The 26,368-nt window shown below is 42.6% G+C and overlaps 1 protein-coding gene and 1 long non-coding RNA gene across 2 annotated transcripts in view; one reads left to right on the top strand and one right to left on the bottom strand.

The window, feature by feature from the left end:
- The window catches only part of LOC122552564, an 8,813-nt gene extending 4,277 nt beyond the window's left edge, over nucleotides 1-4,536 (bottom strand). The window contains exons 1-2 of the long non-coding RNA XR_006312419.1: nucleotides 4,481-4,536; nucleotides 1,892-2,042 (exon numbers count right to left, since the gene is read on the bottom strand). This is a non-coding gene — a long non-coding RNA (uncharacterized LOC122552564). The remainder of the gene's footprint in view (nucleotides 1-1,891; nucleotides 2,043-4,480) is intronic.
- The window catches only part of LOC122552552 (immunoglobulin superfamily member 2-like), a 1,022,215-nt gene that overhangs the window by 951,165 nt on the left and 44,682 nt on the right, over nucleotides 1-26,368 (top strand). The gene's annotated exons all lie outside the window — the stretch shown is intronic.

The following is a 26,368-nucleotide window of genomic DNA, read 5'->3' as shown; positions in this document are numbered from 1 at the left end:
GACCTTATCTCAGTCCCAACCTTCCAGTTCGGCACCACTCTCTTGAATGGTCCTACCTGTTCATCTTCCTTCCCAACTATCTGCTTCAATCTCCGTCACTTTCACCCCCACCTTCATCTACCTATTGCATTCCCTGCTCCATTCCCTCCACCCCGACTCCCTCCCATTTATCGCTCAGTCCTCTTGGCCCATAAGCCTCATTACTGATGAAGGGCTGATGCCCAAAATGACAATTCTCCTGCTCCTCGGATGCTGACTGACCTGCTGTGCTTTTCCAGCACCACATTCTTCGACTCTGATGTGCAGCATCTGCAGTCCTCACTTTTTCCGACCTTGCTTTCTGTCCCACCATCTGGCTACAGAATGCATGAACCTTTTGTGATTTAATCTGATCAAGCAGAGTCTAATCAAATCGAGTCCACATGGCTTCATGAAAGGAAAATCGTGTCTGACTAAATCATTACAGATTTTTACAGGAAGTCCCACCAGAATGGATTGACAGAACTAGCAATGTGTTGTACTTGGATTTTCAAAAGATATTCAATAAAGAATGGCTCTGAAAGGGGTATAACAGATGTCAAAAGATCTGTCTCTGTTGGCTGGTGGACTACAGGAGGCTGTTTCTGTGTTTGAAGGTCCATCCATTTTCGGGGTCGCTCTTTACGGCATTGCTGCCCTGAGGGGCAGTTCAAGCTGCAGCTAAAAGCCCAGGGAGAACCTACCACCTTCATTCTGTTGACCTTTCATCATCAATTGTGTTCATCAGACAACTGACCTGCTCTAACCATTAGCTTATTAATCACATCAGGAATCTGACAGTGCAAAAGGGAAGTTTGGAACAGAGAGAAATACTAGCCAAATATTGCGATAATTATGGACTACATGTGCCTGCAGACGCACAGCTATGTGACTGACTCTTAACTATCCTCTCGGCAATTAAGTATGGGTCTTAAGTGCTGGCCTGGCCAGTGACAGCCTCAAGCCATGAATGAATCAAAAAACATGTCTACATTCAGGATTCAATTGGAGAGGGGTGTGAGGATAAAGGGAATTAAATGGATGGGGGAGCAGGAAAGGGAAATTAGATTTTGGCTGTGTGGAAGTGAATTTGATGTGGAGGTGAAAGGCCAGCATGGACTGTTGGGTTGAGTGGTCTGACACACCCTTGGTCTTCCAGCAGGAGGTGCTTTGCTGCCTGTGACCCTCAGCTCTAAGGCAGACCTTGATTCTGGGCTTTGTGGGTAATGGTCCCATATCTACCGGGGGTCTTGCATGTGTTGTCTAATGAATTATAGAATCATAGAATCCCTACAATGTGGAAAGAGGCCATTTGGTCTAACAAGCCCAAGCCAACCCTCCAAAGAGTAACCCAACCAGACCCATTACCCAAGTATATTACTCTACAGTTACTCCTGACTAATGCACCTAACTGACACACCACTATGGGCAATTTAGCATGGCCAATTCACCTAACCTGCACACCTTTGGATTGTGGGAGGAAACCGGAGCACCTAGAGGGAACCCGTGACGCCATCAGGTGAATATGCAAACTCCACATAGACGGCCACTCGAGGCGAGAATCAACTTAGGTCCCTGGCGCTGTGATGCAGAAGTACTAATCACTGAGTCACAGTGCCACCCACATTTGAGCCATTCAAAACTTTCTGACTGTGGCCTGGTACTGGAGGATGTGTGATACCAGAGATAGAGGAAACTGGCAGTGATTGGGCACCTGGATGTGTAGGATTGTCTTGACAGTCATTGACCCACCATTTACAATAGATCTGTACACTGCAGTGGGAATATCAGCACTCACTAAAAACAATCACCCCAATGTTGAAAACAATATCAGTGCAATGCAGAATCAAACCCAAGATGAAATGGGATTTACCCTTGTGTGGAGTCCTTCACTGATGAACACAGCTTTTGTTTCCGAAGGAAAAATGTGAACAGGACAATGCAGATCAAGACAGCGAAGCCCAGAATGGTGCCAATGATTAAAATGGGATCTGAAGTCCGGGGAATACCATGGGAAGATTCTGCTGTAAAATATCAGAATGTTACTTTTGTAGTTAGTCGCTTCAGTCTGAACAAAGTTCATGATTGTCAACAACATTACTTTTGAGCTCCTCAGGACAGTAACTCCCCAAAGCCTATCCACTATCTATAATGGTCGAAAGTGTGGTGTTGCAAAAGCACAACAGGTCAGGCAGCATCCAAGAAGCAGGAGAATCGATGTTTCGGGCAAGAGCCCTTCAATCAGGAATTAGGCAGGGGTGGAGAGATAAATGGGAGGGGTTGGAGCTACAGGGAAAGTAGCTGAGAGTTTGATAGGTGGGTGGAGGTGAGGGTAATGTGATAGGTTGGAGAGGAGGGTGGAGTGGATAAGTGGGAAGGAAGTTTGACAGGTAATAGAGGCTTTGAGGCCAGTGCCGAGTTGGAAGGTATGAACTGGGATTGGTGGGAGGAGTGGAAATGAGGAAACTGGAACAGCCCACATTGATGCCTTGGGTTGGAGGGTCCCATGGCAGAAGATGAGGCATTCTTTCTCCATGTGTCAGGTGGTAAAGGAGTGGCGATGAAGGAAGCCCAGGACCTGCATGTCCTTGGCGGAGTGGGAAGGGGAGTTGAGTTGTTTAGCCATGGGGCAGTGGGGTTGGTTGGTGCGGATGTACCAGAGATGTTCTCTGAAGTGTTCTTAAGTAAGCATCCTGTCTCCACAATGTAGAGTAGATTGCATCAGGAACAATGGATACAGTAAATGACATTTGTGGATGGGATGGTTGGAGGTGTGAACCTGACAAGAGAGTTGCAGAGAGAATGGTCTTTACGGAAAGTGATCAGGAGTGGAGTGGGAAATATATCCCTGGTGGTGGTGTCCATTTGTAGATGGCGAAAATGGCAGAGAATGATGTAATGTATACGGACGTTGGTGGGATGGAAGTTGAGGACCAGTGGGCTTTTGTCCTTGTTGTGGTTGGAAGGGTGTGGTGCGAGAGCGGAAGTTCTGGAAGTGGATGAGATGCGTTGGAGGGCATCTTTGACCATATGGGAGAGGAAATTGCCATCTTTGAAGAAGGTGGCCATTTGTTGTGTTGTGTTGTGGAATTGGTCCTCCTGGGAGCAGATACAGCAGAGGTAGAGAAATTTGGAATAAGGGATGGCATTTTTACAGGCAGAAGGGTGGAGGAGGTGTCGTCCAGGTAGCTGTGGGAGTCGGTGGGTTTGTGAAAGATGTCCGTGTTGAGTCGGTAACCGGAAATGGAGATGCAGAGGTCCAGGAAGTGGAAGGAGGTGTCTGACATGGTCCAGTTAAACTTAAAGTCAGGGTGGAATATGTTAGTGAACCTGATGAACTGTTCAACCTCCTTATTGGAGCATGAGGTGGCGCCGATACAGTCATCGATGTAGTGGAGGAAAAGGTGGGGAATGGTGAAGGTCTAACTGTGGACGATGGACTGTTCCACGTAACTGACAAAGAGACAGGCATAGCTGGTTCCCATGCTGGTGCCCATGGGTCCCCCTTCATCTGGAGGAAGTGGGAGGATTCAAAGGAGAAATTATTGAGGGTGAGAACCAGTTCAGCCAAACGAATGAAAGCATCAGTAGAGGAGGACTGGCGCTAGGAGAGGAAGAAACAGAGGGCTTGGAGGCATTCATCATGGCGGATAGAAGTGCATAGGGACTCATTTCCTCCTCATTTCCCCTTACCCCACCTTATCCTTATTCCAAGCTTCCAAATCGGCACTGCCCTCATGACCTTTCCTACTTGTCCATCTTCCTTCCCACCTATCTGCTCCACCCACCCCGCTGACTTATCACTATTACCCCCTCCTCCATCCTACTATCGCACTCTCAGCTAACTTTCCCCAGACCCACACCCCTCCCATTTATCTCTCCACCCCCTCGGCTCACAGCCTCATTCCTGATGAAGGGCTCTTGCCCGAAATGTCGTTTTCCCTACTCCTACTCTTCAGATGCTGCCTGACCTGCTGTGCTTTTCCAGCACCACATGCTGACTCTGATCTTCAGCACCTGTAGTCCTCACTTTCTCCCACTACCTACAAAGCACAAGTTCGGAGTGTGATGGAATATTCCCCACTTGCCTGGATAGGTGCAGCTCCAACAACACTTAAGAAGCTTTACACCATCCAGGATAAAGCAGCCCACTTGACTGTCAACACATCCACAACCATCTACTCCCTCCACCACTGACTCCCTGCTGTGCACTATCTACACGATATACTGCAGACATTCATCAGAGATCCTCAGGCACACCTTCCAAATCCACGATCTCCTCCATCTAGAAGGACAAGGGAAGCAGCTACATGGGGGCACAACACTGTGTAAATTCCCCCCCCCCCCAAGCCTCTCCCCATCCAACCTGGTCTTGATGGCCATTCTGCCCTTCCACTGATGAAGCACAGCAGCCAGGTGCTCCCTCCCCTGGTCACACCAGTGTTCCCTCCCATTGACTTACCAGTTACATTGGGCTGGCTCCCTGCTCCATAGATGTAGCTCCACACACTGCAGCTGTACACAGCAGCATCATTGAGAGTCACATTCACAAGGCTCAGAATGTAACTGTTCCTGCTGACATTCCTGGAAAGCTGAACCCGATCGTGGAAACCCTGGGCCTTGGTGAGGGTGCCATTCACAAATTGGCTTATCACCCACTCCCTGTTGCTGCCAGGTCGCTGGTAGTGCCAGTGGACATCAGTGTCAATCACACTGGCATTGTACATGGCACACTCCAGCTCCTCAATTCATTCCAAACTTCCTCGAGCTGCAAACCCTTCCTCCAGATGTGTTCACTCTGGATCCCATTAGACTCAGAAGGGCCTTCATTGAAACCTGTAAAATCCTGAGGGGACTTAACCGGGTGGAAGTGGCAAGGATAGTTCCTCTTCAGGGAGAATCTAGAACTAGGGGGCAGACTTTAAAAATAAGGGAGTGCACGTTGAAGACAGAGATGAGGAAATGCTTTTTCTCAGTGGGTTGTGAGTCTTTGGAATTCTCTTCATCAAAAGGCAGTGGATGCAGAATCTTGAAATGTTTTTAAGGCCGAGGGAGGAAGATTCTTGATGACTCGGGGGGTGAAAGGTGAACAGGGATATATAGGAATGTAGAGTTGAGATTAATATCAGATCATCCATCGTTTAATTGAATGGTGGAGCAGGCATGATGGGCGGAATGGTGTACTCCTGTACCTATGTTCCTCTCTCTGTGTCTCTTGGACTAAGAAAGGGTCATAAGAAAGGGAGTAACCAGTGTGGGGGTGAGGAAGGGTTCAGCTCAGAACAAGGACATCGGAGGTGGAGATGGGAGTGTCATTGAGCAGAACAGGAGCTGCAAGAGTTGCACTGGAGCCCAGTTTAACCTTTAGTTTAAATGATGTTGAGAAAGAGATCCAGTTTTAATGTGGAACTGACTCAGGAGAGTGAATGTCGACGGAATACAACAAGTTTTGAACAAACTGATCGCTTTGTATTCTGTTAAACTATCAAATGAAAGATAAATACAGGTTGATGGAGTAATGTTGAGGTCCTGTGTGCAGCCTTGGCACCGAACCCTTCACTACGTGAACATAGCGTTAGACAATTACAGAGTCATGGATTCTGGATCAGTGGTGCTGGAAGAGCACAGCAATTCAGGCAGCATCCGACGAGCAGCAAAATCGACGTTTCGGGCAAAAGCCCTTCATCAGGATCCCTTATACCACCCAGACCTCTCATGGACAACAGCATCTCCAAGCAAGCCACCAACTGTTTGCTTCTTTATTCAATTTGCTCACAAATGACTCATAACACAATCATACACAACAATTCCAGGCTAACTTAGAGCTGGAAACATATCACTGATGTTCCCATCAATTCTTGTAAAACCCATCTGGTTCACTAATGTCCTTCAGGGAAGGAAATCTACCATCCTTATCTGGTCTGGCCAACATGTGAATCACAGAGATGTGATTGTTCTTACTGCCATCTGGAATAAACAGTGAAGTGACACAGTTTGAGGGCAATAAGGGATGAAGAACAAATGCTGGCCTTGTCAGTGATGCCCACATCCCCTCAGAAAAATGGGAGACAATTCTCTGATGAACCACAACCTGGGCGTCCACACCAACCTGTCCGTTAACTGGAGCGGTGTAATAAATACTGTGGCTACAAGAGCAAGTCGAGATGAGTAGCTCATACTCTGCCTCCCACAGCCTGCCTTCCATCTATCGACAAAGTAGAAATCAGGAGGATGATGGAACAACTTGCCTGGATGGGTGCAGCTCCAACAACACTCAAGAAGCTTCATGCCATCCAGAAGAAAGCAGCCCACCTGATTGGCAGCACCTTCAACATTCACTCCCTTTTACACTGATGTACAGTGGGTACCATCAGCAAGATTCCATTCTGTAACTCACCAAAACTCCTCCAACAGCAGCTTCTGAACCCACAGCCTCTCCATCTGTAAGGACAAAGGCAGCAGGTACATGGGACAGCATCTCTTTCAGGTTCCCCTCCTTACTTAGAAATACCGTATATAACTTGTGGTTATAAAGGTAAAATATTTAAGTTTTTTTTAAGCTGAAAATAGGTGGTCGACTTTTAGATGAGTATTGTGTTTGAGGGGATGCAATTCATGCTTAATATGAGTCAAAAAATGGACAACTAATGACCAGGTTTCTTTATGAAATAAAGGAAAAAAAATAATTATGGCCATTAATGAATATTTATCAACAAAATAACTGTCTCCATTCTGCCTGCCACAGTAGAATGGCGCTGTCGTACTGTATCCCAGTGCCCAGTACTGTAAAGTGCATGTAGGTCTACACATACCGGATATACTCAAATAATAGTTACATTTTTTGACTACTTTTTAAGTTTAAATTTATGGGGTTGACTATTACAGGGATACCGCATTTCAACATAATCATGGCTGATCATCCAACTCAGTCTATTGTTCCCATGTTCTTCCCTTACCCTTTGAACCTTTACCTCTCAGAAGTATATCCTTGAAGACTTTCAATGTTTTGGCCTCAGCTGTGTCCAATGGCAGAGAAGACATTTCTTCTCAAGGGACATTCGAGATGGACAACAAGTACCAGCCAGGCCAGTGATGGCCATGTCCCAAGAATGAACAAAACAAAACCAGACAGAGACAGGAGAATGTTAAATACAGCACTGAGAGCAAATGAGATAGAGAAGCGGAAAGACAGAGAGACTCTAAAGAGTTTGAGATTGAGGAACTGGTCCAAGAGGAGAAGCAGTTTATTCTATCTGTGAGTAAAAGCCGAGAATTGTTCTATGTTTATATTGAGCTCTCTGCTTACTCTTTACCCCCATTCTCCTCTCCAATAAATCCATGTGGAAATGGTTACTGTATCAGATTATTTTCAGGTAAACAGGATTTATCTGTGTTGAATATGCTGTAGTGACTACCCATGAAGTAGTCAAAGTGGGATCACTCTCTTCTCATCTGTCAGCACAAGCAGCGGAGTTTATTGCCTTGACTGAGGCATGTACATTGGCTGAGGGAAGGACAGTGAATATTTACACCAATAGCAGATATGCATGCAGGGTTGTACATGATTTTGGAACCCAGTGGAAACACAGGGGCTTCTTAACCTCTACCAGAAAGCCCATCATATACCGTGGCATGATTTCTGATCTCCTGGAAGTGGTCCTGTTGCCGAAATCAATTTCGATGTGTAAATGTGAAGCCCACACAAAAAATAATTATTCTAATGTGTGGTCAGATTCAGCAGCAGGAATGGCAGCCCAGCAGCTGCCAAGTGAGCAGATTGACATGTGTATGACAAAAATTTGTATCCCCAACAGCAGATGTACAGGAGTTACAGTCACAGGCCTCGCCAGAAGAAAAGCGTGAGTGGACGGAAGCAGGATGCAGTGTGAGGGAAGGAGTATGGTGTGGCCCCAATGGTAAACTCTGTCTACCACGATCATTACTTCCATTCTATGCCAAACTGACACACGATAAGGACCATGTGTCAAAAGGGGGGAGTACTGAAGCATTTCAGCAGACTGGTACACTATGGGATTTACTCATTACTCCCAGAAGTATTGTGAATGATGTATTATCTGTGCCACTATTAATGTGGGAAGGGGAATACAGATGAGTCAGGCAACACACCCCCAACCCCAAAGACCCTTTTATCATTTACAGATTGATTTTATTGAAATAACACCTAGCGAAGGGAAAGGGTATTGTCTAGTAATAATTGATATATTTTCCAAATGTGTGGAAGTGATCCCCATGTCTAAACAGGACGCCTGTGCAGTAGCCAAGGCTTTGCTAACTGAAAAAATCCCAAAATGGGGCATCTCAGTAGTGACAATGGGGCACCATATATCAATAATGCCCTGCACAGATCAGTGATTATTTAGGATAAACATGAGATAGCACTGTGCCTACCATCCAGCGAGTGGTGGGGCAGTGGAAAGAGAAAATTGCTACCCTAAAAAAAAAATTAAATTGACAAAATGTTGTGAGGAACTAGGTGTGGCATGGACAAAGGCACTTTCGATTGTGGTGATGTATATGAGATCTAGAAGGAGAGGAAGAGCTAATCTTAGCCCGTTTGGGATTTTGTTTGGTAGGCCGCCCAACACAGGAATTGGCCCAAGACCTAAGGGAAGACAGATAACAGACCACTGTGAGGATGAGATGTTGTGTTACTGTATAAAACTCTCTACACTTTTATCTCAAATACAGAATCAAGTGAAAGCAGCATTACCCCAACCAGCAGGAGGGAAGCTGCATGATCTAGAACCTGGAGACTGGATAGTGGTGAAAGACTTCAGGAGGAAAGACTGGAAGGTGAAAAGGTGGCTGGGACCATTTCAAGTGCTCCTTACAACACAGAGATCTGTTAAGATCACTGATTTTCAGTTATCTGGCTCTGTATTTTTTTTAAAAATCTGGCTTTTTTTTGGTTGTTGTCCTTGTTGTCATAAAATGACAAAAAGGGGAAACATGTAATGGAAAATGAATACATTTTACATTTACTGTGAAATTTAAAAGAGAATGTTTTTCTAAAATTTAATGCTGTGCTTTGTCAACAATACTTTGATGAAGTTTGCAGCCAGCTTGTCCCTGTTTGAACTTTGTAAACATTCAACTTGACCTTGCAATAGTCAAATTCAGTGAAAGCTGAAGAACTGTCATGTCCAATAACAGGGGATGAGAAATAACAACTTGAATTTTCCCAGTCTTTGCCATTGAGAGTGTGATAAGAAACAGTATAAGACGAGTATCTAAATTATGTTCAAGTGCCCGTTGTATAAGGCATTTTGTCAAGTGCAGAGGGTCCCTTTGCAAAGGCCTGTAATAAAATTTTTCTTTGCTCTTGCTAGCATTTGAGGTGAGTCGAGTTAATTTCCATGACACATGTTACAGTTAGCTGGGTTCCGTTCCCACTGATATCTGCCCACACATTACAGTATTGACCCCAGTGTCACTGGGCTGTATGTTCAAGATGGTCAGGATGAAGCTGTTATTGGAGGGGTCTCTAGAAGATTGGAAGCACTCAGTGAATCCTGAGCTCCATTGTATGATGTTCCTCATGTCACGTGTTAAAACCCACTCCTTCTTATTTTTGGCTTCTCACGGTCACAATGAATGTTGGTGTTTGTCACTGTGGCGTTCCTCATGGTGCACTGTAACCGGGCAGTGTGACCCTCGGTGACACGTTCCAGATTGGAGATCGGTGAAGGACTGGGACACTTACACCTTTCAGAGAAAACGTTTGAATAAATTAAAACTCATCTGAACTTTCTGAAGAACTCCAATTTAGAGTTAATGAGAAAGGACAGATAGGAAGTGTGTCAGAATGGACAGTGGGGTTAATTATTCAAACTAACCATGACACTATAGATCATAAGGCCATAGGATATAGGAGCAGAATCAGGCCATTCAGCCCATCAGGTCTGCTCTGCCATTCGATCATGGCTGATATGTTTCAATCCCATTCTCCTTCTCTCTCCCCATAACCCTTGATCCATTTGCTCATAAGAACCTATCTATCTCTGTCTTAAATATGCTCAATGACTTGGTCTCTACAGCTCTCTGCAGCAATGAGTTCCATAGATTTACCACCTCTTGACTGAAATTCCTCTTCATCTCAGCTGTAATTGATCATCCTTTCACTGTAAGGCTGTGCCCCAGATCCTACTCTCTCCGACAAACATCTTCTCCACATCCACTCTATCCAGGCCTCTGAGTATTCTGTGATGAGACAAACTGTGTTTGCTGCTCACAATGTGGGGTTCTCTTCATTTAGGAAATGAAACACAGTCTGGGTGACCCATTTGCAGAATACCTGCATTCTGTCCGCAAAAAAGGGCTGAACCTCCCAGTTACTTGCTACTCCAACACACCATTGTGTTCCCTTGATGAGACAAACTGTATTTGCTGCTCACAATGTGGGGTTCTCTTCATTTAGGAAATGAAACACAGTCTGCGTGACCCATTTGCAGAATACCTGCATTCTGTCCGCAAAAAAGGGCTGAACCTCCCAGTTACTTGCTACTCCAACACACCATTGTGTTCCCTGGCCAATATCTCTGTCTCAGTCTTGCTGCAATTCTCTTGTAAATCTCAGAGCAAGCTGGAACAACAGCACCTCATTTTTCACTTGGTTATCCTGCAGCCTTCTGGAATTAATATTGAGTTCAACAATTTTAGAGACTGAGCACTTTCCCCTTGCTTTCCCCCTCCCCCACACACCAGGCCTGATCATTACACAGTCAGCTACCACATAATACCCATTGTCAGCCACTAACTGCCCCCGTCAGCAGCTGCTCACTCCCCCAGACAGACCATTACCCACTGTTTTGTATGTCCAACAGTTTTTCTCTCACACTGGGCTCTATCTCCATCTATCATTCATCCTCACCCTCCTCCACACCCCATTTTCTGAATAAAAACCATCATTTTCCTTGTTGCCATTAGTTCTATACAAGTGTCACTGGACGCATAATAAAAATTCTGATTTATCTGCATAGATGCTGCCAGATTTGTTGAGATTTTCCAGCTATTTCTGTTTTTATCTTCAGAACTGGAATGAGAAACAGTCTCTGAGTGTTATTGTTTGAAAGATAAAGTATTAATGAGGAACTAATGTCCATCCCAAGTACCAGGCGATGAGCAATGGATAGTGGTCCATCAGGTGGTCACTCCTTCTGAGGACCAGAATGAAATTTTACAAACTAGCTCATCAAATTCCAGTGGCAGGTCACTTACAGATGAGAAACGCAGTCAGAGAATTTCTATTGGTCAGGGTTCTGTAAAGGTATTAAATTTTACCAAACAAGCTCGTCCAAGTCAGGACTTGGGGAATCCTCAACTCTCAATGAAAGCTCCATTAATTCTGATCACAGCTTTTGAAGAACCGTTTAGCAGGGTCTTAATAGATTGTGTAGGAGCCCGACCTAAACCCAGGAATGGCAATCAATGGGTCACTGCAGTGGTTCAAGAAGGTAGCTCAGCACCATATTCTCAAGGGCAATTAATGGTGGGCAATAAATGCTGGCCCAGCCAGTGACAACTGCACCTTACAAAACAATTAAATAAATTACTGAACTTGAGCTCAGCTTCCTCACCACAGAGAATCTATCCCCAAGATCACTCTCCATCACCTCCTCAATCTTCTTGATCACAAACTGATCTCAACTTCATTCATTGGGCAAGAGGTAATTGCTGGAGGAGATTATCATGTAAACTATAATTTCTAGTGATATTGAGCTGGCTTCCTGTCCTATGGATGTTTTCTAACACTGAGCAGTAATAGACCCCAGTATCACTGGGCTGCACGTTTGTGATAGTCAGAGTGAAGCTGTTACTGGAGGAGTCTCTGGAAGGCTGGAATCGCTGCATGAATCCTGGGGTCCATTGTATGGAGCCATTTCCTGGATGTGTTAAAACCCGCTCCATAATTTGCTCTGGGGACAGTTGGTACCAGTGAACATCGATATGTGTCACTGCGGCGTTCCTCATGGTGCACTGTAACCGGGTAGTGTGACCCTCAGTGACACGTTCCAGGCTGGGAGATAGGAGAAGAACTGGACTAGTGATGCCTTTAAAGAAGAAGATAACAAGATTTATTCCCACAAGAGTGGATTCTCTGTACTGCCATAATGAAAGATCTGAAAAAGTAGTAGAAGTTTTGAGTTAAACAGGCAGACCACATTGTTACAGTAAACAATTGGGATGTATCTATGACTGATTCAGCTTATAAAAAAATCCATCAACATAAACAAAAGCAATTAAATAGACAGTGTGTTTAATAATATTTCTCAACTCTCGTCAGACTCTGATCATATTTTGGACATGCCATTTTTTTTCTGCAGCTTGTTCAAAACTCCGGTTCACTTCTATCTGGAAGGACAAGAGCAGCAGATACATGGGAACACTACCCCCTGCAAGGTCCTCTCCAAACATTTATCATCCTATCTTGGGAATATATCATTGTTTCTTTGCAATGACTGTAATGAAGTTAGCCAGGTGAACATCATAGAACATGAGTTCCCTGACTGGGGCTGTTAACCTGGTCCAATCAGGGAGCCCTGGCTGACAGATAAGAACAGAAGTGTAACACCCTGGAGTTGTTCAGGGAGAGGTGGGCGCCGCAGGGAGTGGAGTGCATTATTTCCCCCTCCAACTCTATTTTGATTTAACCACTACCGCAGTTAGGCGGTAGTGTGGGAGAGAAAAAAATAAACAGGAGTAAAAGAAAAAAAACAAAAAAGAATAAAAGAAGATAAAAAAGAACAGGAATGTTTGAGTTTCTGTTTGCTATGGACCAAGTCAGACCCCCTCAAAACATTTCAAGAAAGTGGCTCAGACTCTAAATTTACTGTTGTTTTGAGCAGGTATAACATGGATATTGCAGAAGGGATGCAGTTGATCGAATCACCTAGTTTTAAACAAAATAAAATTTATTTACAAGATTCTGAGTGGAACACAAACAAAAGAGAACAGAATACAGAATAACTTAATGAATCTGAAAACCAGCAGATCGTCCCAACTTAATGATGCTGTTCCAAATATTTGAAACAATCATCAAAAACACCTCTTGGCACAAAATGTAAAATGAAACACAGTGTCTTACAGGAGAAAAGTCAGAGACAGGATCAGCATAGACCTGTTTCTTTAAGTCCAGGAGGTTTTACAATTGCTTGACTGCTTTCAGTGAATAGCCAGCCTGCCAAAACCAAACCAAACCAGGGAAGCTATGTATCACACCTCTCTCCTTAAAAAAAGTGAACCATCAGTCTCCAAAGAGGGCTTCACTTTAGAAACCCTTAGTCCTGAACTGTTAGTACTCCATTACACACACATAATATATTACATTAACAATAATCATACAAACGTGATCCATTACATTCTGTTTCAGACTGATTACTCCTGCCACTGAATGCCTCAGTTTCTCATTCGAGTCTCGACAATGCATTGGCAGTCACATTTTCTTGACCTGCCATATGCACAATTTTCAAACTTAATGTCTGTAACAACAAGCTCCATCTAAACAACCTGGATTTTTTATCCTTAAATTTCTCCACAAACTTCAATGGGTTATGTTCAGTGTATATAATTGTCTTCGATGTTTCCGGTAACACGAACAATGAAATGTTGTAAAGCCAACGTCAAGCTCAAAGTCTCTTTTTCAACTGTTAAATATTTCTGCTGATGAATGCTCAATTTCCTGGAGAAATACCCAACAGGTCTTTTTTAGCTTCGAGTAATCTTCCTGCAAAAGCACAGCACTGACACCCACATCACTTTCATCCATAGCCATCTTGAATGGCTTTGGGTAATTGGGTGAAGCTAATACTGGGGCAGTGGTTAGCACAGCTTTCAGGCTGTCAAATGCCTTCTGACAGTCTGCTGGCCACTGAAACTTCTTGTCTTTCTTTAGCAATTCAGTTGGTGGAGTGGCCACACTGCTAAACTTTTGTACGCATTTTCGATAAAATCTACTAAATCCCATGAATTGTAGTACTGCTCTTTTTGTCGATAGTGTGGGAAACTCTCCAATTCCCATTGTTTTTGCATTCCGTGGGGCTATTTGTCCATGTCCAATAACATGGCCCAGAAGGTGATTTGGCCTTTGACAAATTCACTCACAGCCATGTTTCTCACCAAACCAGCCTACTGAAGTCGATCGATCAAGTTTGATAAATGTTGCAAATGTTTCTTCCAGATGTGACTAAAAATCACCAGGTCATCTCTGACACAATTGGGTAATGGGGCAATGAACTTATTGGTTAGTCTCTGAAATGTGGCTGGCGCATTTTTCATACCAAGTGGCATGACTTTAAACAGATACAGTGCATTTGACATTATGAAAGCCAAAATTGCCTTTGCTCCTTCTGACAAAAGTACCTGCCAATATCCTCTGAGCAATGAGAAAGTGAGGACGGCAGATGATGGAGATCAGAGCTGAAAATGTGTTGCTGGAAAAGTGCAGCAGGTCAGGCAGCATCCAAGGAGCAGGAGAATTGACGTTTCGGGCATAAGCCCTTCTTCAGGAATCCCTTCATTCCTGAAGAAGGGCTTATGCCTGAAACGTCGATTCTCCAGCTTCTTGGTTGCTGCCTGACCTGCTGCGCTTTTCCAGCAACACATTTTTCAGCTCCTCCGAGCAAGTCCAACTTAGATATATAAACTGCTTTTCCCACCTTCTCAACATGGTCTTCCAAGCATGAAATCAGATATGCATCAGTCTTTGTAAGTGCATTGACCTTGCAATAGTCCACACAAATCCGATGGGTACCATCTAGTTTTGGCACATTACCATGGGTGAGCTCCAATCATTGTAACTCACTTCGATTATGTCATCTTGGAGCATGCGTTCAATCTCTTTTTCAACCTGTGCCAAGTTTAGAGAGTTATGCCAACCTGGATGTTGCTTAATTGAAACAGTATCTCCTATATCTACATCATGCATAATTAAGTTCATACTTCCCAGCTTATTTCCACGTATTTCCCCATGTGACAGTCATATCTCTTCAGGTCATTTTGATTTTTCTCTGGAAGGTAATTGAATAATTTATCCCAATTTTTGACAATTTCCTCATTGTCCAACTTAATTTGAGGAATGTCCAGTTAAGAAGTCCCTCAACTTGGTTCTTCACTCTGTGCTGTAATCATTAACACCTTCTCCTTTTGCTTTCCTTCCCTGTCAAAATACCTTTTGAGCATATTTGCATGACACACTTTGTGAGATTTCTTTCAGTTTGGAGTCCTTATCAAATAGATCAGCTCATTCAAATTCCCTTTGACTTAATAAGGTCGATTAAAAATTGTTTTTAAAGGTTCACCTAACACGAAAAGTTACACTAAAACCTTATCTCCAACAGCAAAATTGTGAAAATTTGATTTCTTGTCTGTTTCCTGTTTCATTGTAATTTGTGATACTTTTAAATGTTATACAACCAACTCCTCCACTCTATTAGTCATTCCCAAAAAATTGACACATAGTCCAAATGTGTGGTCTCTGAATTATGACTTAGCAATTTCTCCTTTATCAAATTTAATGGTCCTCTCACCTCATGCCCAAAAACTAATTCAAATGGACTGAATTTGGTTGATTTATTTGATGCATCTCTGATTGCAAAAAGTACAAATAGAATTCCCTTCTCCCAATCATCTGCCTTGACTATAAGTCCTCAACATGGTCTTTGTTGTCTGATGCAACCTTTCTAGAACTCCCTGTGACTCAGGATGGGACGTAGTAGATTTAAATTTTTTTAGTCTTACACTGTCCATAACTTCCTTGAATAAGTTTGATGTGAAGTTTGATCCTTAATCTGATTGTATCTCTGTGGGTAATCTGTATCTTGAGAAAAATTTGAATAACTCCTCTACTATCCTTTTTGCTGTAATACTGAAAAATAGAATGGCCTCTGTAAATCTATTGTTAACTGATTCCTACATTTTGTTTTAGGTAGTTGTCGTATGCAATTAATTAAGACTTTTGTAAAATGTTCCTCAAATGCAGGAAAAATTATTAAAGGTATGGGTTTTATTTTTGCCTGTGGTTTTCCAATTACCTGACATATATGACAGGTTTGGCAAAATTCAACTTGCATGTGCAGTCCAGGCCAGTAAAAATGCTTTTATATTTTAGCTTGTGTTTTTCTCACTCCTAAATGACCCCCTGGTGGGAGCTCATGTGCCACTCACAACACTACCATTCTATAACCCACTGGCAATACAACTTGATGAACTTCTGCCCATTTCTCATCTGCCTGAATATGAGATGATCTCCATTTCCTCATTAAGACACCATCTTTAAAGTAATAATGTTCAGGGATAGATTCGGATTCTTTTTCTATGTATGCCTTTCTGCTGTAGCTCAGTTAATTTATCTGAGCTAAAGATGTCTGCATTATCATCTACAGTGATTGGACAGCCCGTGGAAACTCATGCAACTGAATGACTGCAGGACACATATCCTGGGATTTTTCCTGACTGCGTGGAATTGAGGTCACAAAGTCTCCAGTTGAAACAGAGAGAGCAAAGAGTTCAGTTAAGAAAGTTGAAGTGGAATTAGCAGAGACCTTGTTGTTCAGATGGTTGACACAAACCACGAGCAGATAGATGATAATGCAGACATCTTTAGCTCAGATAAATTAACTGAGCTACAGCAGAAAGGCATACATAGAAAAAGAATCCGAATCTATCCCTGAACATTATTACTTTAAAGATGGTGTCTTAATGAGGAAATGGAGATCATCTCATATTCAGGTAGATGAGAAATGGGCAGAAGTTCATCAAGTTGTATTGCCAGTGGGTTATAGAATGGTAGTGTTGTGAGTGGCACATGAGCTCCCACCAGGGGGTCATTTAGGAGTGAGAAAAACACAAGCTAAAATATAAAAGCATTTTTACTGGCCTGGACTGCACATGCAAGTTGAATTTTGCCAAACCTGTCATATATGTCAGGTAATTGGAAAACCACCTACAGGACTCTGAACTGTGAATCAACTATATAATTAGCAAGGACAAATTGTGTTCCTAAAGCTGAGAGTTTGTCCAGTACTCCAACCATGACATCTCTATTCTTCATTGGACACTCAAACCTTACTTTACATAATTGAGCACTTCTTGTCACACCTTGACTTTCCATAACTAGCACCTTTTCTGGCAATAGTCCTTCAGAAGGACATATATCCTCATCATTCAACATCACAGATTGAGAGGATCCTGTATCTTTTAATATTGTAACCTCTTTACCTGCTGCTCCTGACCTAAGCAGGTAAACTTTACCTTCACAGGTATATGGTTTAAGAAGTTCTGGCACTTCCTCCTTAACCAACCTCTGACCAGCTCGTACATTCTGGTGCAGCTTTCTAGCCACCACTGTGCTTTCCATTACCATTCCAACAAAAGTCGCTGGCTTATCCTGTTTTCCTACATCCATCTTCCAAGTGCTTTTCCTAACCCACCAACACTGTGATTTCATGTGACCAACTTTATTGCAATGAAAACACTGAAGCTTTTTAATTTCTCTTTCCCCTTCAGGGGTTTTCTTTTTAACCAGGGGCAAGTTATCCTTATGATCATCACTGAGATGTACTAAACTTAGCTTTATGAACCAGCTCATAATCATCAGCCACTTTAGCTGCTAATCTTGTCATTTTAACTCTCTGTTCTTCCACATGAGTTCTCACTATTTCAGGAAGTGAATTTTTAAACTCCTCCAAAACAATTGTCTCTCTAAGAGAGTCATAATTTTGCTCTGTTTTTAATGCCCTTATCCAATATCAAAATTACTTTGTTTGCAGGCTCCCACCTTAGATTCCTGAAACATTGCCTGTCTGCTTCTGGCATAAGCTCATCTGCACCTAAGGTGGCTTTCTTCACCTCCTCTTATGCCCCAGACAGCTCCTCTGACAGTGATGTGAATACCTCACTCGCTCTAACAACAAGTTTTGTTTGGATCAACAAAACCCACATCGACTCTGGCCACTGCATTTGTTTAGCCACCTTTTCAAATGAGATGTAAAAGTCTTCGACATCCTTCTCGTCAAATTTCTGTAATGTGTGAAAATATTTAAACAGTTTCTCACCAGGTCTTTGGCTACCATGGGTTTACTCTCTTCCTCACTCAGCTTACCCTCAGCCTTCAGCTCCATCCTTTTAAGCTGACTTCCCGTCTTATTGCCAATTTCTCTCTTTCTCCCTTTTCTCTCTCTCCATTTCTCTCTCTTCTTTCTCTTTCTCTTGCTCTTTCTTGCTCCTTTCTCCCTCTTTCTCTCTCCTTTTCTCTCTCTTCACTTTTTTGTTCTTTAAAACAATTTCTTCTTTTACTTGTTGTTCTGCTGAATCGATTCTTTCTTTGTACATTTCCAATGCTTTTAATCAGAATTCAAGCGATTTTATTTTCAATTGAATTTTAGCCATCTTTTAAGATTCTGATGGCATTTCCAGCAAATATAAATGCTGAGTTATTGCTGTAATTATCTCTTGTTTCTTCACAGAAGGAGGCAGCTCCAACAACAGCTTGTCTGCTAATTCTCGCAGCTTGGCCTTAACCACCTTTTGTAAAACCCCTAAGGTCACTTCTTCCATCTCCAGAAAACTCTCTGTGACTGAAAGAGCCATTCCTATCCAAAATACTGTTTAAATCAACAAAATTCAACACCTGGAACAAAAGACACTAACACTTACCACTCGCTGCCTTCGAGTTCAACAACCCTAATCCAAATCCGAACCAAAGAACAATTCCCGCAAAGAGCCCCCAGTCTATTAGGATCAGGCCAGACCCCCTCAAAACTTTTCAACAATGTGGCCCAGACTCTAACTTTGCTCATTGTTTTCAGCTGGGGTAATGCAGATATTCCAGGAGGGATGCAGTTGGTCAAACCAAGTAGTTTTAAACAAAACAGAATTTATTTGCAAGGTTTCTAAATGATACACAAACAAAAGAGAACAGAATACAGATTAACTTCACCTATCCGAAAATACAATAGGTTATCCCAAATTAATGATGTTATTCCAAACACTTGCAACAATCGCCTTAAACAGCTCTTGACACAAAATGTAAAACCAAACCCAGGGTATTACTGGAGAGAAGTCAGAGAGAGAGAGAGAGAGAGAGAGGATCAGCTTTGACGTGCTTCTTTGGGGTCCAGCAGCCTTTTCAATTCTACTGTGTGAAAACCAAACCAAAGCAGAGCAAGCTGAGCTGGGAGAACTGGCTACTCTCTTTTCATTGTACCAGTGATTGTTTTTTAAAACATAAAAGCCTTTTGCCTGAGGCAGTATCTGTGAGCTATAATCAAACTGGCCCTAAAACCCATCCAAACCCAGACTTTTCAGAGTCTGTGTCCTTCCAATGTCTGTGAGAAAAAGATCCAAGGACAACAAAGCCTTGTTAAAGGAGCAGTATCATCCCATGATCACACTGGGAGCTGGCTCTGAGGGAGATGGATCAGTGTCAAGGACTCTGCACATGTAAATAAAGGGTGACTTGGTGATGAGATACCGGCCTCTGTGGAGTTACTTCATCCGTCATGGTCACTGGGTCAAAATCCTGAAATTCCCTCCCTCAGGGCATTATGGAACTACCTACAGCACATGGACTGCAGCAATTCAAAAAGGCAATTCACCACCAGTAATAATAATAATAATAAAGGTGAAAATAGTGATGATAATGGTGATGATGTTGATGGTAACAGCAGAATCTTTAGAAATGTCTCCTATGACAGTCAACATGGCATTATGAAGGATAAATAATGTCGGACAACTTTACTGGAATGCTTTGATGAGGTGAGAGGCAGGATAGATAAAGAGCATCCAGTCGATAACAACAGTTTAATTTACAAAATGTTTGATGAAAAAGGCCCTTTGTCCCAACACGTCCACAGTGACTCTTTGAAGAGCAGTCCACCCAGACCCATTCCCTTATCCTATTTTCACCCCTGACTAATGCACCTAACCTACACATCCCTGAACACTATGGATAACTTAGCATGGCCAATTCACCAAATCTGCGCATCTTTGGACTGTAGGAGGAAACCCACAGAGACATGGAGAGAATGCGCAATCTCCACACAGACAGTCACCTGACATTGGAATCGAACCCAGATCCCTGATGCTGTGAAGCAGCAGTGCTAACCACTGGGCCACCATGTTACCCCTAATCACTTTTGATAAGACACATTAAGGGACTTAATACGACAAGAATCCTTAGTATTGCAGATAGTAAAGACAGAGGATTTACAAACTAAACAATGGCAGAGAATTGAGATAAATGTGGCATTTTCGGGGGGGGGGGGGCAATTCTCAGATTAAACTGCTTATCCTGAGATCCTCATTTCTTAACAATCCAAAACCATCACCTTTCACAGGAGAAAATGTTTTGTATATTTAACAATCAGGCTTTCCAAGTAATATGTGCCTCTTTGAAACGAAAAACAATCCAATTCTATCAATCTGTAAGCAACCTAATGATTTCAATTTTTACTTTGTCTGTTCATAAAATCCCTCCCAATGCAAACAAATTCCCATTCACACTCCAAGAACAGTTTCTGTTAGATTGATTCCTTCTAAAAAAAAATAATCATCACTCCAGCAATATTGTCATTGTAATCTTTAAATCCTCTCATACACACAAAGACCAAAACCCACATGTCACTCGTTCAGAATCCAAACTCAATGCTGAATGATATTAAATTTTCAGAGAAACCAAACACCTCACATCAGTGTTCAGACTGTCATGTGGGGAATGGACTAATAATCAAGCCCCATTAAACCATAAGCCATACTAAACATGTTGCTGAATCAACACTACAGCCATTTTATGTATTTTCTGTCCTCTGATCCAAAGTTAAAAAAAAGCAGTTTGATTCGTGACCTCAAACATGACATTTATTATCAACAAGACAGATTCTTGAAACAAGCAGAAAATGTGATCAACAGCTGCATTTCTATTTGAAATGAAATTATATCCCATTAATCTCAAACATACAGTCACAGATAGAGTAACATAGCTCTGCAGAAATGCTGCCTGCAGTTTGTAGAAAAAAAGCCTGAAAGAAAGACCATCCCAGTGCAGTAAGAACATCACATCAGAAATTAGAATGAGCTGACATCTCAGACTTTCTTCAGTTTCTTGCGAATTGGGTGAAATCAGTGCTTTCTTTTTGCTACAGAACATTAAAGAATGGTTCTTAAACATTTCATGACTTTCTTCAACGGAAGGGTATATTCTCAGCCCTGACTGCCCTTGCTCATCCGTTGGAATTGAAGTTTTCCACTCTCTCCACTGTTCTTATTTCTCCTTCCAGTCTGAATATTCTCACATCTCTCTGCACTACATCTGATCTGCTATTGGCTGCTGTTACAACACAGGGTAACCCCACTGATAATTTAAACCTGCAACACAGATATGATTAAACCCGTGCTGTCATCTTTAAAATTTGAGAGGCCAAGAACTATCCCAAAGATTACTATTTAAAGTAAAAATTAATAAAATATTTTTACTTAAAAGTCAAGCAGAGAATAATTAACTGACAATTAGTTACAACTCCTTTCTCTAACCTATCTTTTACTTTCCCTTCTATAATACTGGACCAATAAGATTAAGATTTACCAAAAAAAATTCAAATTTCAAAACCAGCCACCTGTTGAATCTTCTCTTTGAATCTTCCTCTGTCTTCTTTTCTTCTTCTTAGGGTTTCTGTTTCGCAGGTCATTGATAGATAAAGGTATATTTAAGAGAGTTATTCTGTAGACAGTCTGCATATTCTGGAGACTTGGCAGTTCACCCTCAACTGTTCAATTTGTTTAATAGCTAAACACAAAACATTGGATTGTTACTTTGGCATTAGTATTGTCAAAATTGCAAATTCAAATTTGATTGGAGTTTGGTTTTTTCGGGCATAATTTAAACTGATTGGTTAAATTTGCATTTTCTTTGTCTCATGGCAACCTAGGTATTGCTAGTTGCTGGACCAAATGTTACATTGTAAATTTTCCAGTATTCTGTGTGCTACTCAAAGTCTGCCCACTCTCCCAACATGGGAGAAGTAAGAGACCTAAGGGGCAACATTTTCACACAGAGGGTGGTACAGGTATGGAATGAGCTGCCAGAGGATATGGTAGAGGCTGGTACAATTGCAACATTTAAGAGGCATTTGGATGGGCATATGAATTGGAAGGTTTGGAGGGATATAAGTCAGGTGCTGGCAGGTGAGGCTAGATTGGGTTAGGATATCTGGTCAGCATGGACAGGTTGGACCGAAGGGTCTGTTCCATGCTGTACATCTCTATGACTCTATGACTCTAAGTAGAAGAGAAAGCCGCAGGAACTATGTGAGCCGAGATTGGGTCCGAAGCCAGGTTCTCAGCAACATTCAACACGAAACTCCAGCTAATTATGTTGGAAACTCCTAGAATATTATGATCACTCTTCCCTTGTGAGGTGACTCGGATGGCTGGAGTTTAATGTAGAATAATGACAACATCTCAGCTTCGATCCCAGTCTCAGCTGTGGGAGCTCATGGAGAGCAAACCCCTCCTTTTTCCCCCTGCTCAATGTGGAATGATTCCCTTTAACCTGGATTGAACCAATTGGCTCTGGAATGGAGAGAGATGTATGTGACCCTTTGTGCTTTATGGTTCATCCCCAATCCCTGGGAGATTCCCCTGCAGATGTGGCACCTCACAGAGCAATCTCCATGACTCTGCACATCCAGCCTGATGGCACCGGCTCTCTTGTGAATCAAATGGAATTAATATCACTTGTTCTCCAGGATAAAGCTCCACATTTCCCACAAATCCTTCTCCCAATATCACAAAAATATCCCCTTTCTCCCCCCAGGCACCAACACTGAACCGGAGCTCAGCTTCCTCCCCACAGTGAATCCATCCCCAAGATCACTCTCCATCACCTCCTCAATCTTCTTGATCACAAACTGATCTCCAATTCATTCATTGGGGATGAGGTTATTACTGAAGTTGATTGTCATGTAAACTTTACTTACTGTCGACAATGAGCAGGTTTCCTCTCCCAAAGATCTTTCCCCAGACTGAATGGTAATAGACCCCAGTGTCACTGGGCTGGACGTTTGTGATGATCAGAATGAAGCCGTTATTGGAGGAGTCTCTGAAAGGCTGGAATCGCTCAGTGAATTCTGGGCTCCACTGTGTGGACCCACTTTCTGGATGTATTAAAATTGACTCCATCATTTGCTCTGGGGGCAATCTGTACCAGTGAACATCGGTTTGTGTCACTGTGGCATTCCTCATGGTGCACTGTAACTGGGCAGTGTGATCCTCAGTGACAGGCTCAGAGATTGGAGAAGGACTGGACCAGTTATGCCTTCAAAGAAAAAGACAATATGTTTATTCCCACAAGAGCAGATTGACAGTACTGCTGTATTCAAAGGATCTGACAGGGTGGTAGGAGTTTTCAGTCAAACAGAGAGAACACATTATTACACTAAACCATTGAACTGCATTTGTGACTGATTCAGATCAAACAAAATTCATCAGAATAAACATAAATAATTAAATAAACCTTGTGTCAAATAATATTTCTTAACTCTGTTCAGAATTTTATTGACATTTTGGACATGTCAATGTCTTTTTCAGCACAATCCAAACCCACAATCACTTCCATCTGGAAGGACACGGGCTTGGGAACTTCAGCCCTTGCAAGAACCCCTCCAAGCCACTCATCATTCTGACTTGAACATATATTGCTGTTCATTCAGTGTCACTGGGTCAAAATGCTGGAATTCTCTCCCTAAGAGCATTACAGATCTACCTGCAGGACATGAACTGCAGTGGTTCAAGAAGGCAGCTCACCCTCCAGCAATAGCAGCAATAATAATGATAGTGATGATGTAGATGGTATCAGCAGAAAATTTAGAAACGTACAACATGAACCAGCAGAGTCAGCATGGTGTCACAAAGGATAAATAATGCCTGACAAATTTACTGGAACTCTTTGATGAGGTAAGATGCAGGAGAGATAAAGGGGATCAAGTGGATGTAATGAATTTGGATTTTCAAATCACTTTTGATAAGGTACTACACATGAGGATAATTAATGGGATGAACATGCTTCGTGTTGGAGGTAGTATGGACAGAGGATTGCTTAACTAAAAATGACAGGAGTTGGGATAAAGACAGCATTTTCAGAGTAACAACCTGTATTTTATGGAGTGTCACGGAGTTCAATGTTGGGCCACAATAATTGACAATTGACAATTGATATTAATGACTAGATGGAGAAAGTGAATCGACTTAAGCAAAGTTTGTGGATGACACAAAAATAAATGGGAAGGTAAATGGTGAGAATTACATAAAGAGTCTGCACAGGGCTATAGACAGCTTCAATGAGTGGGTACAATGTTGGCAGATGAAATGTACTGTGGGAAATACAAGGTCATGCACTTCAAGGAAGAATATTATTTTATTTCTTAATTCAAGATGTGAACATTGCTGGCAAAGCCAGCATTTATTACCCATCCATAATTGCTCAGGGTGCTGTTAAGATTCAGTTCCTTTGTTATGGGTTTGGAGTCACATGTAGGCTAAAGGATTGCAGTCAACTAAATGGGTATTTCCCTAACAACCATTGTATGGTCATCATCAGATGTTTAATTCCAGGTTTTAAAGGAATTCAAATTTGAACATTTTCCATGAATATGGAGTCTCAGAACATGCCATGGGTCTCTGGGTTAATAATCTAGTGATGATGCCACTTGGTCATTGCCTCCCATGAGGGAAAGACTGCTTGGCAGCCCAGCACAGAGGGACTGGGAGGATTGGAGAGTGTGCAAGAATCACTGAGAGCTAGCATCCAAGTTCAGCAGGGAGTAAGGAAGGAAGGTGGAACATTGGACTTAATTTCAAAAGGGAATGGTGGTTAAAATTAGGGAGACTTTGTTACAACTATAGATGGCACTAGTTAGACCAGAGCTGGAATAATGTGGGCTGTTGTGGGCCCCTTATCTGAGGAAACATACACTGATATTGGAGGCAGTCCAGAGAAGGTTCACTCAGTTGATCCTGGGTGTGGAGGGATATTGTTATGCAGAGTTGGTGAGTTGGTTGGGCCTGTATTCATCTGAGTTTAGCAGAATGTGAGAAGAACTTAGTGTGGCATATTAGATATTGAAGAGGCAATGCAGAGAGGTAGTTTCCCCTTGCAGGATAAGGCAGGACAGTAGGTTTGAGGGTTATCAGATCAGCCATGATTGGTGGAGCAGGCTAGATGGGCCAAATGGCCTCCTCCTATTCCTGTATTTTACTGCCTAATTACAATATTCATTCTCATGCTCAGTCAGACACTGCTCTCCTCAGATTTTGACGCTAAATCCTCACAAGTGTTTCTCTGCCATGTACACAGAGTTCCTGAGTATTCACTGGCAATGGTTATCGCCTAATTACTGTCTGACAATGTGCCCCCCGCCATGCCCAGGAGTTGCTCAGAGACCCAGATTTCAGCTTCTCATACACACACTTCATATACCAGCTCCCAGACGTTTTATCTAAACAATCATAGTCATAGAATCATAGAATCAGAACGTCCTACAGCACGGAGACAGTTCCTTCAGTCCAAACTGGTCCATGCCAACCAAAATGTCCATGCACTTCTATTAGACTCCCGTCTCAGTCTCCTGCACTTTAAAGCAAAAAGCTCCAAGCTTGTCCAACCTCTCCCTATCACTCAGTGTCTTGAATCCTGGAAATATCCTTGTAAATTTCTTCTGCACTGTTTCCAGTTCAATAATAGCCTTCCAAAAGAAGCCCTGGCTGACAGATATAAATAGGAACATCAGGACTTCTGTTCATTCTGAGTACTGGCTCTGAGGGAGCTGGATCAGTGTCATGTATTAAACATGTGTAAATAAAGGGGAACTTGATGAGAGAAAACTATCCAGAAGGCCAAGTGGTAAATGTGATGCCTTGAGCCACCTCCTGCTGGCAGATTAATCCACCGGTATGCTGCCAGTGGAAGAGTCCATTCTAATAGTAAACCTTCCAGATACCCTTCTGGTCACCGCTGACCAGACCTGACTGTGGACACTAAAAGATCCGATCCTTCCTCAACTAAAACAGCTGGTGTTGTTTGGGGAAGTAAAAGGGTCATCACAACCTGAACTGAAATCTTTCTGGACCGGCTGAGCCCTGATTACCGTAGAGGACGGCAGATTACTGTCGGGAGCAGGAGTGATTCCACCGAGCAAAGCTTACTGCCAGATCCTGGCTGATCTCCACCAGGGCCATCCAGGGGTGTCCAAAATGGAAATGTGGTGGAAAGTAATGTCTGGTGGCCAGGATTGGATGCAGACACAGCCGCATTGGTGAGCAGTGCCCAGAGTGCCAGCAC

The sequence above is a fragment of the Chiloscyllium plagiosum genome, chromosome 9 (assembly GCF_004010195.1).
Source record: "Chiloscyllium plagiosum isolate BGI_BamShark_2017 chromosome 9, ASM401019v2, whole genome shotgun sequence".
NCBI classification, from domain to species: domain Eukaryota; kingdom Metazoa; phylum Chordata; class Chondrichthyes; order Orectolobiformes; family Hemiscylliidae; genus Chiloscyllium; species Chiloscyllium plagiosum.
The sequence above is the reverse complement of the archived record's forward strand: the minus strand, read 5'-3'. Positions and strand labels throughout refer to the sequence as shown.